Source organism: Musca autumnalis, unplaced genomic scaffold (genome assembly GCF_047663935.1).
Source record: "Musca autumnalis isolate F117 unplaced genomic scaffold, ASM4766393v1 scaffold_1, whole genome shotgun sequence".
NCBI lineage: Eukaryota > Metazoa > Arthropoda > Insecta > Diptera > Muscidae > Musca > Musca autumnalis.
In genome coordinates, this window is record NW_027411644.1 from 157217108 (window position 1) to 157233102 (window position 15995).

At 32.1% G+C, this 15995-nt stretch overlaps 2 non-coding genes across 2 annotated transcripts; one reads left to right on the forward strand and one right to left on the reverse strand.

Moving 5' to 3' along the window:
* Positions 1 to 9166: 9166 nt before the first annotated feature.
* On the reverse strand, positions 9167 to 9239 carry TRNAK-UUU (transfer RNA lysine (anticodon UUU)). Its single transcript has one exon. It is a non-coding gene; the product is annotated as a tRNA-Lys (tRNA).
* An 860-nt stretch (positions 9240 to 10099) lies between these two features.
* On the forward strand, positions 10100 to 10172 carry TRNAK-UUU (transfer RNA lysine (anticodon UUU)). Its single transcript has one exon. It is a non-coding gene; the product is annotated as a tRNA-Lys (tRNA).
* The last annotated feature ends 5823 nt before the right edge of the window (positions 10173 to 15995 follow it).

Here is a 15995-nt window from a genome sequence, read left to right on the forward strand (position 1 = left end):
GTTTGACTATAAAAGTACAGAATAAGCCCACATATTAAATTATTTACATTGACTCTATATGCAAATAACAATATTCCTATAATATTTTTATTTTAAAAATTTAATACAATTAATTGTAACAAACATGTTTTTAATAATTTTTTTTATAATTCGATATAATTTTCAGTAACATAATAATAACAATTTTTTATCATAATGGACTTTTTATAAGCTTTTTATTTATTGGCTTATGTAAAAGTGTGAAATGTTTCGACTGTCTTAGGGTTAAATAAGTTATTATGAATGTGTACTTGATATGTCGTAGCGGAAAAGATATACATTAGAATCTACATTATCAGTGACAACCACCATTCATTAATATCAAAACATTAGTCGCCAGGTGTCGCTAGAGTTGTAGAAACTCCTGTTGTATACATTTTTTTAATAGATGGAACTAAGATAGACATGCAAACGTTCCATTCCTCCGAAAGCCTTTCCGCCTATAAGTATTCCTAATGATTTAGATATATCATAATAAAACATAAATCTTAAGAAGTCTCTCAAAGATATGATACTTCATAGCTATAGCCTTGGTCAATTCCTTCCCAACTATAAGTACTTGTGTAAATAATGATGACTTCTACTGACTGCTAAGTCTTCAAAATTTCATTGTAATTGAACATACGTAACAAAAACATGAAATCGACCGAAAATATATATGGGAGCTATATTCCCATATGAACCGATCTCGATTACATACCTAGATCATTTTTTCTTTAAATTATACATATATACATAGTTACTATATACATTATCACAATTCTTTACTTTCAGTATAAATTTATTTACAGAAATCCAAGATCTTTCACTAATTTCATATGAAATACCTTTGATAAACTCTTTGTTAAAATATCAGCTATATTTTCAGAACTAGAGAAGTATTTCAAATCTATATGTCCTTCCATGTATACATTTCTTATATGGTGAAACTTTATATCTATATGTTTAGTTCTATTGTGATATACTGGATTCTTAACTAAATGTAATGCTCCAACATTATCTCCATTTATCATTATTTTATTAGGACAATGAGTCTCAATTTCAGATAGTAACTTTCTTAAATATACAGCCTCGTTTGCTGCTGATGAAATAGCCATATACTCGGCTTCAGTACTACTTAACGCCACTGTGTCTTGTTTCTTTGATTCCCATGAAAAAGCACTTCCAGCGAGCAAAAACACGTAGCCAGTTGTAATGTGCATGCCTCAGGAATAACCAAATTTTCCATAAAATTATTTGCAGATGAACTCTAGGGCTGACCACGCATATTCCACCGGCCTTAGTGCTCGTCGTATGGGGGTGAGAACTTGCCACAGAGTCACACAATGTATCCACTAACCAACAGTCTTATATTTTTAATGCGTGTATGAGTAACAACGAAGAGATTGTGTTAGAGAAAGTAACAAATGAAAAGGCTACCTATAGTCAAAGAGAGAAAAAGACGTTAAAACATTTCCCATTATGCCAGGTTGACGCATGCACAGATGTAACCGCATGCCAGCCCACCCTACCTGTTCACCTAATTATCCAAAACCGCAAGAAAATATCAGGACACTCCATGGTGAACCCGCCATCAATTATCCTACCTTACCGATCAGTACCCGTCAAATCAAACTGGAAGAATTTTTCAGTTCATGATTAGGTAACAATCCATTTTATTGAAAATAAAAATTAATTACAAACAACTTGAGATTGCGTTAAAACTAAAGCAGAAGTAACACTTTTATCAATATAATAATTTGGTAGAATTTGCCACCACTATTCTTAAAATTCATTATAGAAAGGCAATGATAATATTTGGAACAGGGTAAGTAACCTATCATTAAACAAGTAAAGCAAATAGCAATGCAATTAAGTTTATAAATCAAATAACTTGTTAGCCTTATTGGTATTGCAAGATTTAAAATTAACTTTCTTAATACTAGGAATCAATTTTGACTATAATGTTTTTACTATTATATAGAACACAACAACTTTTGACGGTGAAACAATAATTGATGATATAATCTCTTATGTAATTTTGTACGTTTGTGCGTTTCATTTAAATTGTAACATTATCTGTTCACAAAACCAATCAGATGTGAGAGTTCGTTGACCCTAGAAAATTTTAACACTAATACACATGGTAGAACAAATATAAGGTAAAGTAAATACTACAACAAATACAACTCGAACAACAACCACAAAGGAATTTGTTTTTGTTTGTAACGTTACTGCCAGTTGTATTTGTAATCAAAACAAGGAAATGTCTATAAATCATTGGAATTTAAAAAAACTAATCATTTTTCACATTTTGTTGAATATTTTCGAAAACATGAATGAAAATTCGTTACATTTTCAATTTTTATGTTTCCACATCATTCCACTAAATGTATAAATTCTCGCAGAAAGTAGAATTCTTGCAGAAAAGTTTGGGGTCGCTGGAAATTCATAGAAAAAGGAGAAACTGTTTCAATGTTTTGTTTTAAAAATCAAAGAAGCACATGTTTATTAGGGCTTTCTTTTTTTAAATTTTAACAAAATATCTCACATATTAACAAACGTTGTATCGCCTCTACAAGCGGGGATTTACAGCGCGGCTTATCGTTCGAACTTGGAGAAGGTTACATATCATTGATATAAAGAAGTCTTTCTGGGAAATGGTTTTTTCCGAATGGTATATTTTTTTCTAAAAAAATATATGTCACCCAAATCCAAATTGTACTAAATTTAGTACCATTTAGTACTATTCGTGCACTTATAGTTGGAATTTCCAAAAACCTTTCTTTGTTACTCTCCACAAGTTACCCTAATTTCAAATTTCAGGATTCCAGCTCTATCCGTTCACACAAATCCAAATTGTACTAAATTTAGTACCATTTAGTACCCTTGTAGTTCGAATTTCCAAAAACCCTTTTTTACATCTTTCTAGCTCTCCATCAGTTACCCTCATTCCAAATTTCAGAATTCTAGGTCTTACCGTTTGCCTAATACAAAGGGTACCATATTTAGTACCTTTTAGTACTTTTCGTACACTTCTAGGTCGAATTTCCAAAAACCCAGCATTATCTCACCCCTACTCACCAACAGCAACCTACACCCAAAATTTCAACTTTCTAGCTAGCTTCTGGGCGCTGATGAACTAGTCAGTCACTCACCTCACTACTGTTTTATAGATATATAAATTAGTACCATTTAGTACTATTCGTGCACTTAAAGTTCGAATTTCCAAAAACCTTTCTTTGTTACTCTCCACAAGTTACCCACCCTAATTTCAAATTTCAGGAATCCAGCTCTATCCGTTCACACAAATCCAAATTGTACTAAATTTAGTACCATTTAGTACCCTTGTAGTTCGAATTTCCAAAAACCCTTTGGTACATCTTTCTAGCTCTCCATCAGTTACCCTGGTTCCAAATTTCAGAATTCTAGGTCTTACCGAAACTACAACAAGTATTGTAGGCAAAAAATCAATAACTTCATCGCGCGATATCTCAGAAACTTGACCTATGGCGAAAATTTCCTTTTGGGTTCTTAGTATACTCATCAGAGGCTTTCATCTCCAAAAGAAATTTTCCAATCAATATTCTAAAAATCGGGAGGTACCGTTATATGGGGGCTACACCCAAACGTGGACCCAGGTCCACAATTTTTTGTGAAAACGTTTTGTGACCACTAGGAACCCTAAATAGAAAATTACAGTTAATTTAGTAGCAAAATGTGGCTTGAATCCTCAAAATACCGAACATCGGGAGGTACCGCTATAAGAGGTCTATACCAAAACATTAGCCGATACTCTTTATATTCATCTAGAAACGATGCTACAGCATCTTAGCAAAATAATGATTCACAGAAGAGCGATAAAGGCCGGTTTATTCAGTAGACGACCAGCAAAAAAACTTTCTGTTGAAGCGAGTTTAACAATATCGTAAAGGCTACCTTCCCTTAATGCAATTTTATACGGCTAAAAGAGACAAGAAGAGCGCCAAGGGATACGTTCCAGCAGTTTTGTTATATTTTAGTCATTGTATTCTTTTTACTGTTTTTCTCTCTTTATACACTTATGAGTTTATTGTTGCATGGCTCATGAAGAGCAATTTATATATTGTCATTTACTTGCTTTTATGTATATATTAAAATTAATTTACATGCATACCGTTCCTGAAACCAGATAAAGTAAAACAGAGGTGCTCACATTGAACATGTGTTTCTCCGTTGCAGGCCAAACAACGACTGATGCTTACTCTCAATTTACGCTACCGTAAAGAAATGAGCAGCCCTGAAGTAAAATACTTTTAACAATTTATAATTATGTCAGTTAAGTTTGAACATTGAATGAAGTTGGTCAAGGAGATCCAACCTCCAATAAACATTAAAAAAAAACTTAAACTTAGTCTTTTATTTTTGGAAGACTTAACCCCCATGGGCCTCCACGAAAAGGCTTTGAAGCCCAACACTTTCATATCGACAAAAAATTTAAAAACCAAACTTGAATTTGCCAAGGCCCATCTGAGCTGGAATGTTGTAAAATGGAAGACTGTGCTGTTCTCTGATGAATCTTATGCCATGTTCATACCAGCATTTGAATAACGTTGTTCGTTCTCATAATTACGTACACGAATTAACCCGTTCATACGACATGGTACATCATTCATAGCAACATGATTCATATTTTCATAGTTTTTGTTTACTGATTTTAAAGAAAGTTTCAGCCAAAAGACGAGTAAAGTTAATTGTTTTGAACTGAAAAAACGTTTGTCCTTCTTTCAGATATCTATTTAATATTAAATTATATTAGTTTCATTCATATTTTCTATTTTTTCTCACAATTTTGGTGTTTTCAGTATATTTTAAAATTTATCTATTTTAAAAATTAACGAGAGAGAGACCTACCAAAATAACTTTTTGGTATACAGACTTTCCGACAGGCATTTGATTTTTGTTTCTAAATTTGTACGCGAATTCGGAACGATGGACAAGAAATGTAAATGCAATGAAAGAGAAGACAAAATTTGCTATAATTTGAATGTATACTAGTCGTTAAACCGTTTACCTTTCATTCATATTTTGCAGTTTTTCTAAAAATTTTTGGGTTTTTAATAAATTTTTATATTTTGTATTTTTCCTGTCATAATTAATTTATTTCAATAAATTCTCTCATTTGTTAGAGATGGGACATATTTTGTCGTCGTTCTGAGAGTAATTTAAATTGAACAAGGTACAAAAATCTTTGTTTCTTTATCAAAAATGTGTATTTGAAATGAAGTAATTATGTATATCGTAATTTGGGGTCGAACAACGAATAGAGAGCGAAACACCGTCAGTCTGAACAAGGCATTAGTTTAATTTAAAGGATTCAGATGGTATAAGGCGTGTTCCAAAGGAATTCCCGAAGTAATGCGAAGGAAAAATTGAGTAATCCGTCGTCTGTATTATTCATAAACAAATATTTCTCAGCTCTTCTCTCCCAAAAATATTAAAGCAAGAGATATCGCACACAGTTGTTTACTGGTTGAGTGAAAGCTACTCCGTGCACTCAAACTAAAATGCATTAAAATACAAACATTTTTGATGTTATTATTTACCAAAAAGGGCGTTTTAGTTAATTTGATTTGTAGAGCACATGCAGGAAATGAAAGCATTTGGTGTCCAAACATTCATTAGTCTATGAGCAAAGTATAAATGTTCATTTAGTCGAAGGTCACACTAGAGTGGTTTCATTGAAACTTTTAGGTATTTATAGATCGAGTTCCCCACTACAGCCACTGTATGATATCACTCTACTGTGAAACTCCACCTAGGAACCCTTGCCTGTAGGAAATGTCAATAGGGAATCTATACTGACTTACTACTGACATTGTCAACAGTACTACTGACAAACTGTAGACAACTCATGTAATTTCCTATAGACATTTTGTATGAACGTGTCATTCGTGTCATAGTAAGTCAGTAGTTGCTGAGGGACCATGTGTTGACATTGGAGGTAGTGAGTCAGTAGAGACATTGGAGGTAGTGAGTCAATAGTTCATAAAGGGTCATGTGGAGACATTGGTACCAGACTTTCCATACTAAGTTTTTTGGCTTTTATTGAACTTTTTATAGATTTAAAAGCTATATGGTACGTTTAGTAAGTCGATGAACTTACACTTTTGTTTAAATAGTATATTTTATTAAAGAAAAATACATATTATTGAAAATGCTAAAAAAAGTAAAAATTGCTTATAACGGCTTTTAAATAAGGGCTAAGTACAAGATTCCACATAAGTACAAAATAAATCCATTTTTTTCGAGGATGGCTAAACATTTGAATATTTAAATAATAACAAAATCGTTTTCATTGTCAGAACTATCATCGCCTTTTTTTCATGGGCATAAGACTTGGATTCAGCATTTCCAGCAAGACGGGACATTATATTTGCTAGGCTCCACAATCTTTTCTAAAGATTCCACAAAATGTCTAATTGTCGAAGTTTCACCACACATGTTGTCAGCCGCCCCAGAATTTGTATTTTCATAATTGTCAATTTTTCACTTGTCTTTTATAATTTCGTTTGCTCATACTTGTTGTTATTATTTATTGATTTTTCACAAGAACACTTTTTTCTCGACGCGCCAAAATTATTTTACACCAAACAATCGTGACATGTCGACACATGTCCCCATGCTTCCTACAGGGTTGTTTTAATGAAATTGTTTCAATCATGGTATAAGTAAAGAGGTAGGTTTAAATGAAAAAAATCTATAGAACCCTTGTTTTTCTTGAATTCCTAAAACTTCAAAATAAAAGCAACAAGTGGGTTTGTTTACAATGCATTTTTGAGCATTTTATAAAAAACGCGAAAAATGAATGAAGAGTTAAGTTTTCTCCACACAATCGAGTTGTTAATATGATAAACTGATTGTTTCAATGCAAATCTCACCAATTCCTTCCATTCAAATGGTTTAAAAGCAATTTTAAAAATCATTGAATTCGATTGTTTTTAAAATTGTTTGGCATATTATTCAAACACCACACACACATACACAGTTTGCTTATATTGTTTTGAAGTTTTAGGCATGGCAGAACTACCAGGTAGTGGCATCACACCAGCTGATCGAATATGAAAAGTTAAATCCCTTTATAAAAAAATTACTTTTGTTGTAATTTCCCCAACAACACAAAGAAAGTTTTGACATAACATATTCAAAATTTTACGATGCCACTACCTGGTTAATTGTGCCATGAGTTTTAGGCATACTCGAATGAAAAAATTTAAATTGACATAAAGCTTTGGCTAACCTTTCTTATTAAACCATGGTTTCAATAAAACACTCTAGGTGTGACCTTCGACTTTGCAAAATATAGCATTTCCAAATTAAATGAAACCTTTTTCAAATCGAATGAAACCTTTTCCAAATCATATGAAACATTTTCCAAATTGAATGAAACCTTTATTTTTATTGAAAGAATAATTTTGAAAAGAGAAAGAAATAAAAAAAAATTATGGGTTTTTAACGATTTTTTCTTAAATTCTAATCTTAAATAATGAAATAAAAGTGTAACTCTCTGCATGTTTTGCTTCCTTGAACTTAAACATTTCATAATTTTCGGGCATCAATTAAGGTTATAGCCACAAAACCTATGTTCACAACAATATTGGTTTCTACGTTAAAAACTTGCCAAATTCCACCCAAATCGGCTGATAATCGTGGCCAATTTACTTCAATAGTGCCTCGTCAAGGACTGATCCAAAAGGTGATATGTTTTCATAAAACGAATTAGAATCTCAAAATTTACTTTTATGAAAACTGAACATGAAAAGCATTTACGAAAACGAAAATGAAAACAAATTTTTCATTTCACACGGTGTGCCTTAACAAAATTTAAATGGAAGGTGATTACACCTGGGAAGTTTTTGCAGATTCTGAAACTACAATGCTCATAAATGAAAAATATCAAGAAACAAAGAAAATCGCCTGAGGGATTTTTAAATAAATCGCGATTTAAGTTCACATTTTTAGGGGTTCTTTAGGTTTTCACGATTTTGCTGGGAAACCGCGGGTCCTATGCAAAAGGGCCTAAAGAAAGTGTTGTAGCTGTGAAAATTCTCCACAAGATTGATCTTTACGATATTTTCGTAGGTTTACCGTTTTTGAGATATAGAAGTTCAAATTGAGACAATGCATTGACTGTTCTCCTACTTATAAAACAATATCATGTTTAGTGCGCCTTAACTAACTTTTGATGAAAACCGCTTACACATGGGAAGATTTCGCGGATTCTGAAACAGCAATGTTCATAGATAAGAAAAATTAAAAAAATCAGAAAAAATCGCGGGAGGGATTTTTATATAAATCGCGATCAAAATTCACAATTTTAGTTTTTTCTTGGGTTTTCACGATTTTGCTTGGAAACCCAAAGTCGTATCGAAATAAGTCTAAAGAAAATTTTGTAGCTGTAAAAATTCTCCACAAGACTGACCTTTAGGCTTTAGGCTTTTTTGTAGGTTTTACCATTTTTGAGATATAGAGGTTCAGTTCAAAATTTTAGGGTTTTATCTTAAGTCTTCAAGATTTGGTTTGGAAACCGCAAGTCATATCAAAGTGGGACTAAAGAAAATGTTGAAGCTGTGAAAATTCTCTACAAGACTGGATGATTTATTTTTTCCTAGGTTGTACCATTTTCAAGATATATAAGTTTAATTTGGGAAATTGCAGTAATGACATTGTTTTATAAGGAGGCGATACAGTCCCTGCATTGTCTCAAAAACGTTAAAACCCTCGAAAATATCATAAAGATCAATCTTGTGGAGAATTTTCACAGCTACAACACTCTCTTTAGGCCCTTTTGTATTGGACCCGTGGTTTCCCAGCAAAATCGTGAAAACCTAAAGAACCCCTAAAAATGTGAACTTAAATCGCGATTTTTTTTTTTATTTCTTGATATTTTTCATCTATGGGCATTGTAGTTTAAGAATCTGCAAAAACTTCCCAGGTGTAAGCCACTTCCATTTAAAATTAGTTGAGACGCACCGTGTTCACATTTTCATAAAAAGAGAATTGCCCCTGATTGTCAATTCACCCAAATAGAGCACATTTTCACTTTACTCTTTCGTACAGATTTTAACAAGCAAGATTATAAAAATTTCCGTCAATTCGAATATTACTACGCCCGAGCAGGGACTTGAACCCTGGACCCTTGGATTAAAAGTCCAATGCTCTACCGACTGAGCTACCCGGGCAACTACAGATGTCCTGCCTAATAATGATTTTGGTGAATTTGTAACCAACAACCATTCCATGACATTATATAGAAAATAACATTGGTGTCCTTTTCACTTAACTAATTTTTAGTTAAATAATCAACTTAAGACCTTTTTTACTTTGTATGACCTTGTACTTTTTAGTCGATCTTAATAGAAGTATTCTATATTCATAATAATTGATGGTCGTCCACATATGTGTGTACATATGTACACACATAAAATAATACAAAGCGGTCCCAAAAAATTGCAACTAATAACGGTTTTATTTTGTATGTATTCATGAATGTACATGCATTAACTTATACCCCGGTTACACTTAACCGGATTAACCCAGTGGGTTTGGATTTCAAATGTCAATTGCATAGCGCAAACGTCAAATACATAAATCCTCTCGAAGTGGGTTAACCCGGCAAAAAAACTCTAGTGTACCCTAAACAAGCCTATGCTAAAAATAGAACATGTTTTAGGTACTCAGACACACTGATGTTGGTAACAAAACAACAGGGGAACGTGTTTTAAATGTGCTTGATGTACAGAACATATGTATGTGTGTATGTATGTTTAACATTCACATATACATATTTTCCTCTGTTACTAACAGATTGCCTACTGTACAAATGATCATCTACAACAACTAAGTCTAAAGTCGACATGTGTTCTATTTTTAGTACCTTCTGTGGAAAGCAAAGGCCATGTATGTACGTTATACGTGTTTTACTTTTTGCCCATTCAAAAAGAATGTATTTTCATCCCTTATTATTTTTAGATCTTATCGCGCAAAATTTATTTCGAATACACACACAGAAAACTAATTATTAGCTACAGTTCCGTTAGCTGCCCGGGTAGCTCAGTCGGTAGAGCATTGGACTTTTAATCCAAGGGTCCAGGGTTCAAGTCCCTGCTCGGGCGTAGTAATATTCGAATCGACGGAATTTTTTGTTTCCTTTTTTAAGTTTTTTACGGATTATTTTAAGGCGTAGCGATTTTTACGCAACACTGTTTATTGTCATAACTTTCAAAGCAAACGAAAAAGAATATTATTACGTTTTTATATATTACCGGATTTATGCCATGTTCATACCAGCATTTGAATAACGTCGTTCGTTCTCATAATTACGTACACGAATTAACCCGTTCATACGACATGGTACATCATTCACAGCAACATGATTCATATTTTCATAGTTTTTGTTTACTCATTTTAAAAAAAGTTTCAGCCAAAAGACGTGTAATGTTAATTGATATGAACTGAACAAATATTTGCCCTTCTTTCAGATATCTATTTAATATTAAATTATTTTAGTTTCATTCATGTTTTCTATTTGTTCTCACAATTTTGGTGTTTTCAGTATATTTTCAAATTTTTCTATTTTAAAAATTAACGAGAGAGAGAGAGACCTGCCAAAATAACTTTTTGGTATACAGACTTTCCGGCAGGCATTTGAGTTTTGTTTCTAATTTTTTTGAATGTATACTAGTTTTGTTTTTCTAAAAATGTTTGGGTTTTTAATAAATTTTTAAATTTTGTATTTTTTTATTTAAATTTTGTATTCTCTCATTTGTTAGAGATGGGACATATTTTATCGTCGTTCTGTGAGTAATTTAAATTGAACAATGTTGTTCGTTCTCAATATTTTGTATGGGAAATGAAGTAATTACATCGTAATTTGGGGTCGAACAACGAATAGAGAGCGAAACACCGTCAGTCTGAACAAGGCATTAACAAACCCGCTGGGTTTCAAATGTCAATTCCATCTAGGGTAAGTGCACCTAATGTCGGCATGTACCAGTAGTCGGCACCTTTTGAATTTGAACTCAAATAACTAAAAATTAAGAAAACAAAATAGGAAAATAATCTTAAAAATTCTTCAACAATATTGTCAGCTAACTTTATATAAAATTTCATTGAGCCAGGACCAATTATTATATCGAAATTTAAGTTTTTGTCAGTGAGTGTTTTTCACCACAACCGAAAATGCATGTTTCTTAAGAAAAAAATTGTGGAGATGTTAACCTTATAAGCTCTGTAATTTTTTTAAAATGAAGAAATTTTCCACAACATTTTTGTTATATATGTAGAGAACAGTTAAAAGAACACTTCAGAAAAAGAAATTTTTAAAAAATATTTATAATTGTGCAATTTTTGCTGATGCCGACTTTAGGGACAAAAAAATATAAAATTTGCCTGAAGTCGGCATGGGGTTATAAACATTGATTTTTATCGATTACTTTTAACTAAAAATTATAAAAAATACTAAAGAAATACTTTAAAGGCTAATTAATAAAAAAATAGTTTCAATTTGAAAGGAACTTTAGCGATTTTAAGCAATATTAGCCATGATTTGAAGTACGTGCGTTGTGGGGTGCCGACAACTGGGTAATAGATGCCGACTACTGGTACGAACTAATTTATTTAAACAATATGTTTAAATTCCCTTATTTTTTTAAGTAAAATCAATAGAAATGTATACAAATAAACTAGAAATGTATAAATAACTAAAGCTTAAGCTATAGTTCTTTCAAATATTTAAGAAAAAATGTAAAGTATGCATTTTTTCTTTATTTAAATATAACATACCGACTACTGGATCATATCATGCCGACTATTGGGGAATGGTGCCGACTACTGGTGAAAAAGCAGTATTTCACTAAAATTGTATTTTTTGCATGTTGAACAGAAAGAATCAAAAAATTGTTTATATAATCTAAAACTATACAAAATAACGAATCATAACAACTTAAATTTAATTTGATTGGATATTTAGACTCGAAATGACATACGGCTGAAGATACGAGAATCCTTAAAGTGCCGACTACTGGTGCACTTACCCTATACTTATAAAAGAGTTCAGTAATGATAACTCACTGACTGACTGATAATCAACGCCCAGACTAAACGGCTAAAGCTAGAATCTTGAAATTTTGGGTGAGTGTGACTCTCGGTCCGAAGGTGTCAGATAAGGCTGGATTTTTGGAAATTCGAACTAGAACTGTACTAAAAATATGGTGCCCTTTGTATTAGGCAAACGCGAAGAGCTAGAATTCTGAAATTTGGAATTAGGTTCACTGATGGAGAGTTAGAAATGTGTACCAAATGGTTTTTGGAAATTCGAAGTATAAGTGTACGAAAAGTACTAAAAGTTACTAAATTTAGTACTATTTGGTATTACGTGAACGGATAGAGCTAACATCTTGAAATTTGGAATGAAAATGAAGGTTTAGAAGATGATTTGATATAAGGAGGTGGTTTTGAAAATGTGTACTCATGTATACGAATAGTACTAAATGGTACTAAATATGGTACAATTTGAATTTGGGCGAACCGATAAAGTTGGAATTCTGAAATTTGGAATTACTATAACTGTTGAAGAGTAGGTTTGAGATATGGAGGTTGTTTTCGAAATTCGTACATATGGGTACGAAAGGTACTAAATAGTACCAAATAAGGTACAATTTGGATTTGGGGGAACGGATGGATCTGGAATCCTGAAATTTAGAATAAGGATTACAGTCGGGGTGTAGGATAGAGGTATTATGGAAATTCTTACTTTTGGGTACGAAAAGTACTAAATGGTACCAAATTTGGTACAATATGAATTTAAGTGATCGGATAGAGCTGGAATTGTGAAGTTTGGAATTAAGATTACTATTGGAGTGTGGGATTGGGATACATTTGGAAATTCGTACTTATGGCAACGAAAAATACTAAATGGTACCTAATTTGGTACAATTTGGATTTGGGTGATCAGATACATTTGGAATCCTGAAATTCGAAACAAAAAGTACTAAATGGTACTATATTTGGTACAATTTGGATTTCAGTGATAGGATACATTTGAAATCGGAAAAAATCGTTGAAGTAAACCAGTTTCATTATGTTATTTTCCTATTAGTGGTTTTACAACACAATATAGAGCTTATGCTCAAAGGAGAAGTTAAAGAGTACACTTCAGAGTTGAAGTTTCTAATGTATGATTTTTTCTACCTCAAACGGTGCCGACATTTTGAAGACTGAAAAATTGGGTTTTTTGAATTTTTGCTCTAACAGGGACGCGCAACTGTACTCATTTAAAAACTGATTATGAGATTGTATAATCGCGATTACGCATTTTTTGATGTATAACATGAGGGTGTAGCCCTCACAGGATCACAGTAATCTGCGTCCAAACACGAAATTTTAGTGCGTAAATTTTTCTCAAAAACTTATTTTTTTTTAAATTTACAAACGTCATTCTATTTCCGTGGAAACCCACGTAAATTTAGTTTTTTTTTGGTTCTGACTCTAACAAGCCACTACGCGTAGAAATCCACCCACTAGCACGGCGGATATGATACCCCTCAAATTTCAAAAATTTGCAAAAAATTATTTTGAAAATATCGCATACTAAAACGCGTTTTGGATGTGTCAGTTCTACTTAAATAAATAGATCGATACGCGTGTTTAAACTGCGCGAAAAGAGATACTTAAAAACTCTCGTAAATCCAGAGATATGAACTTCGCGGAAATTATGTCCATTTTACTGTATTTTACACCCTAACATGCAGCAGAAGCTACATCGTGGCCGCCAAATAGAATTTGACAAACTGTACATCAAATAAAAGGGATTAATTCGCTGTGTTGGAAAATCGGATGCGCATCATGTCATTGTCATAATTACGCGGTTTATATGCGTCTCAAATGTTGTAATATTCAATATAACATTATTTTAACGTTATACCACAATTGGAATTCCTTGTGATTTAATATAAGTTTCTAATAATAATATCCAATAGAAAAACTATAAGCGAAAAATTTTTTACAACGGAATATCATCATCATTGCGTGAAATTTTGACGAAAATGCCGAAGAATCCAAACATTTTTTCTCCAACTTTTCCTATAAAACCATAAAAAAAATAAAATTAGAATAATATGATTTTAATTTTTTCGTAATATTTTCTTCGTATTTTTGCAAATAACATGAATACTATAGCTCCATCCTTCACAACTTAGGTTTCATTTTATTCCTCAAAATGTCTGGATGCTGTTATAGTTTTTTATATATTTTTCGTAAGTATGAGCGCTATTGTTTCAAAAATATGTTTGTAAATACGTGAAATTATTTAACAAATTTGATTTTTCGCGAATCCATTGAGACTTTGCGATTATTTTTTGCATCATCGCATAGGGTACGAATTTAGTTAACGATAATAGGATATAACAGCTAACTACATTAAGCCGCGATTTTTGTAGAATTTTTTCTAATTATCATAATTAAAACGGTCATATCATTTGCGCGCACCGATCAAAGTTAGTAAAGAAAACAGATTTGGAATGCTGATTTTTTTCTTAATCCATGTACCAAAAATCATTGATGTAGTATCAAAATTTTTTTGATTTTTTTGAAATGGAAATGACAATTTTAGACATTTTTCCTGATATATCTGACTAAACTAAACTCCTGATATATTCTTTGAGTTTAGTTAAGTAGAACTGAGCTCTTAAAGTATTGGATTTCTGCACCACTTTCAGCTTGCATGGGCTCAAACATTAACTTGAGTTTTTCTCGAATCAGGCAAATGGCCTATGGAACACTTAAGCATGACACCGACGAATTGCCGTTGTTCAGAGCACGCCACGCTGACACATTTCAATATATTGACCTAATTTGTATACCCTCCACCATAATATGGAGGTTATAATTAAATTTGTCATTCCGTTTGTAACACATTGAAATATTCATCGGAGCCCCTGTAAAGTATATATATATACTTGATCAGGGGCCTAATTACGGCATTCGGTATCGAGTTGTTTCGATGCGAGTACTGAAATTTCGTATGATGACATCCGATATCGAGTAAAATGATCGAATAGTCGAACAAATATTTGCGAGACTTTGCTCGCGTTTTTTGCAGTCGTTTTTTTCATGAATAATAAAATTAGACCAATAAAAAAATATGGATTCTCGGTTTCTCTAAAAAATTTGGAACTTTCACCCCCCTCCGAACTAACAAACAACCTTCTTCGAACTTCCCCTTCACAACTTGCCTTTTCCACATTCAGTCTAACCTGTTCACTACTACACACACACAAGCACACAAACGGTCAAAAAATAAATACTTTTTTCACTCTATTTCGAGCAAAGAAGAATGCTTCCACTGATACTATCATGGGCCTCAACTGTTCATAAATTACAAGGGTCAACTGTGAACTAAGCATATGTGGCATTGAGTCATGTAAGATGGCTGGATGGATTAAGAATAGAAGAACTGGATTGCTCGAAACTAACAGGAAAGAAGCCATGCAATAACGAAGCGTTAACTGAAATCAACAGGATGAGAAACTACCAACCTAAATAAATTTTTACTAACATTATACATTTAATTGATAAATGTAAGCCCATCATTAAATATCATTTATAATCTCAAGTATATACAAATAAAATTGAAAATCTTAAAAATGTATTGTATAATATTTATGTATAAATGCACTAAAAACTAGAAAATAAGTATATAATAAAAAAAATAAGTAACAGTGTTTTTTTTATAAATGCACTTAAAAGTAGAAAATAATTTTTCATGATGGAATCTCTCAAATAAAACGCTTGCAGTTCAATATTGTCACAATTTTTAATTCAAATGCAAGCGTTTTATTTGAGAGATTCCATCATGAAAAATTATTTTCTACTTTTAAGTGCATTTATAAATAAAACACTGTTACTTAATTTTTTTAATTATATACTTATTTATGTTT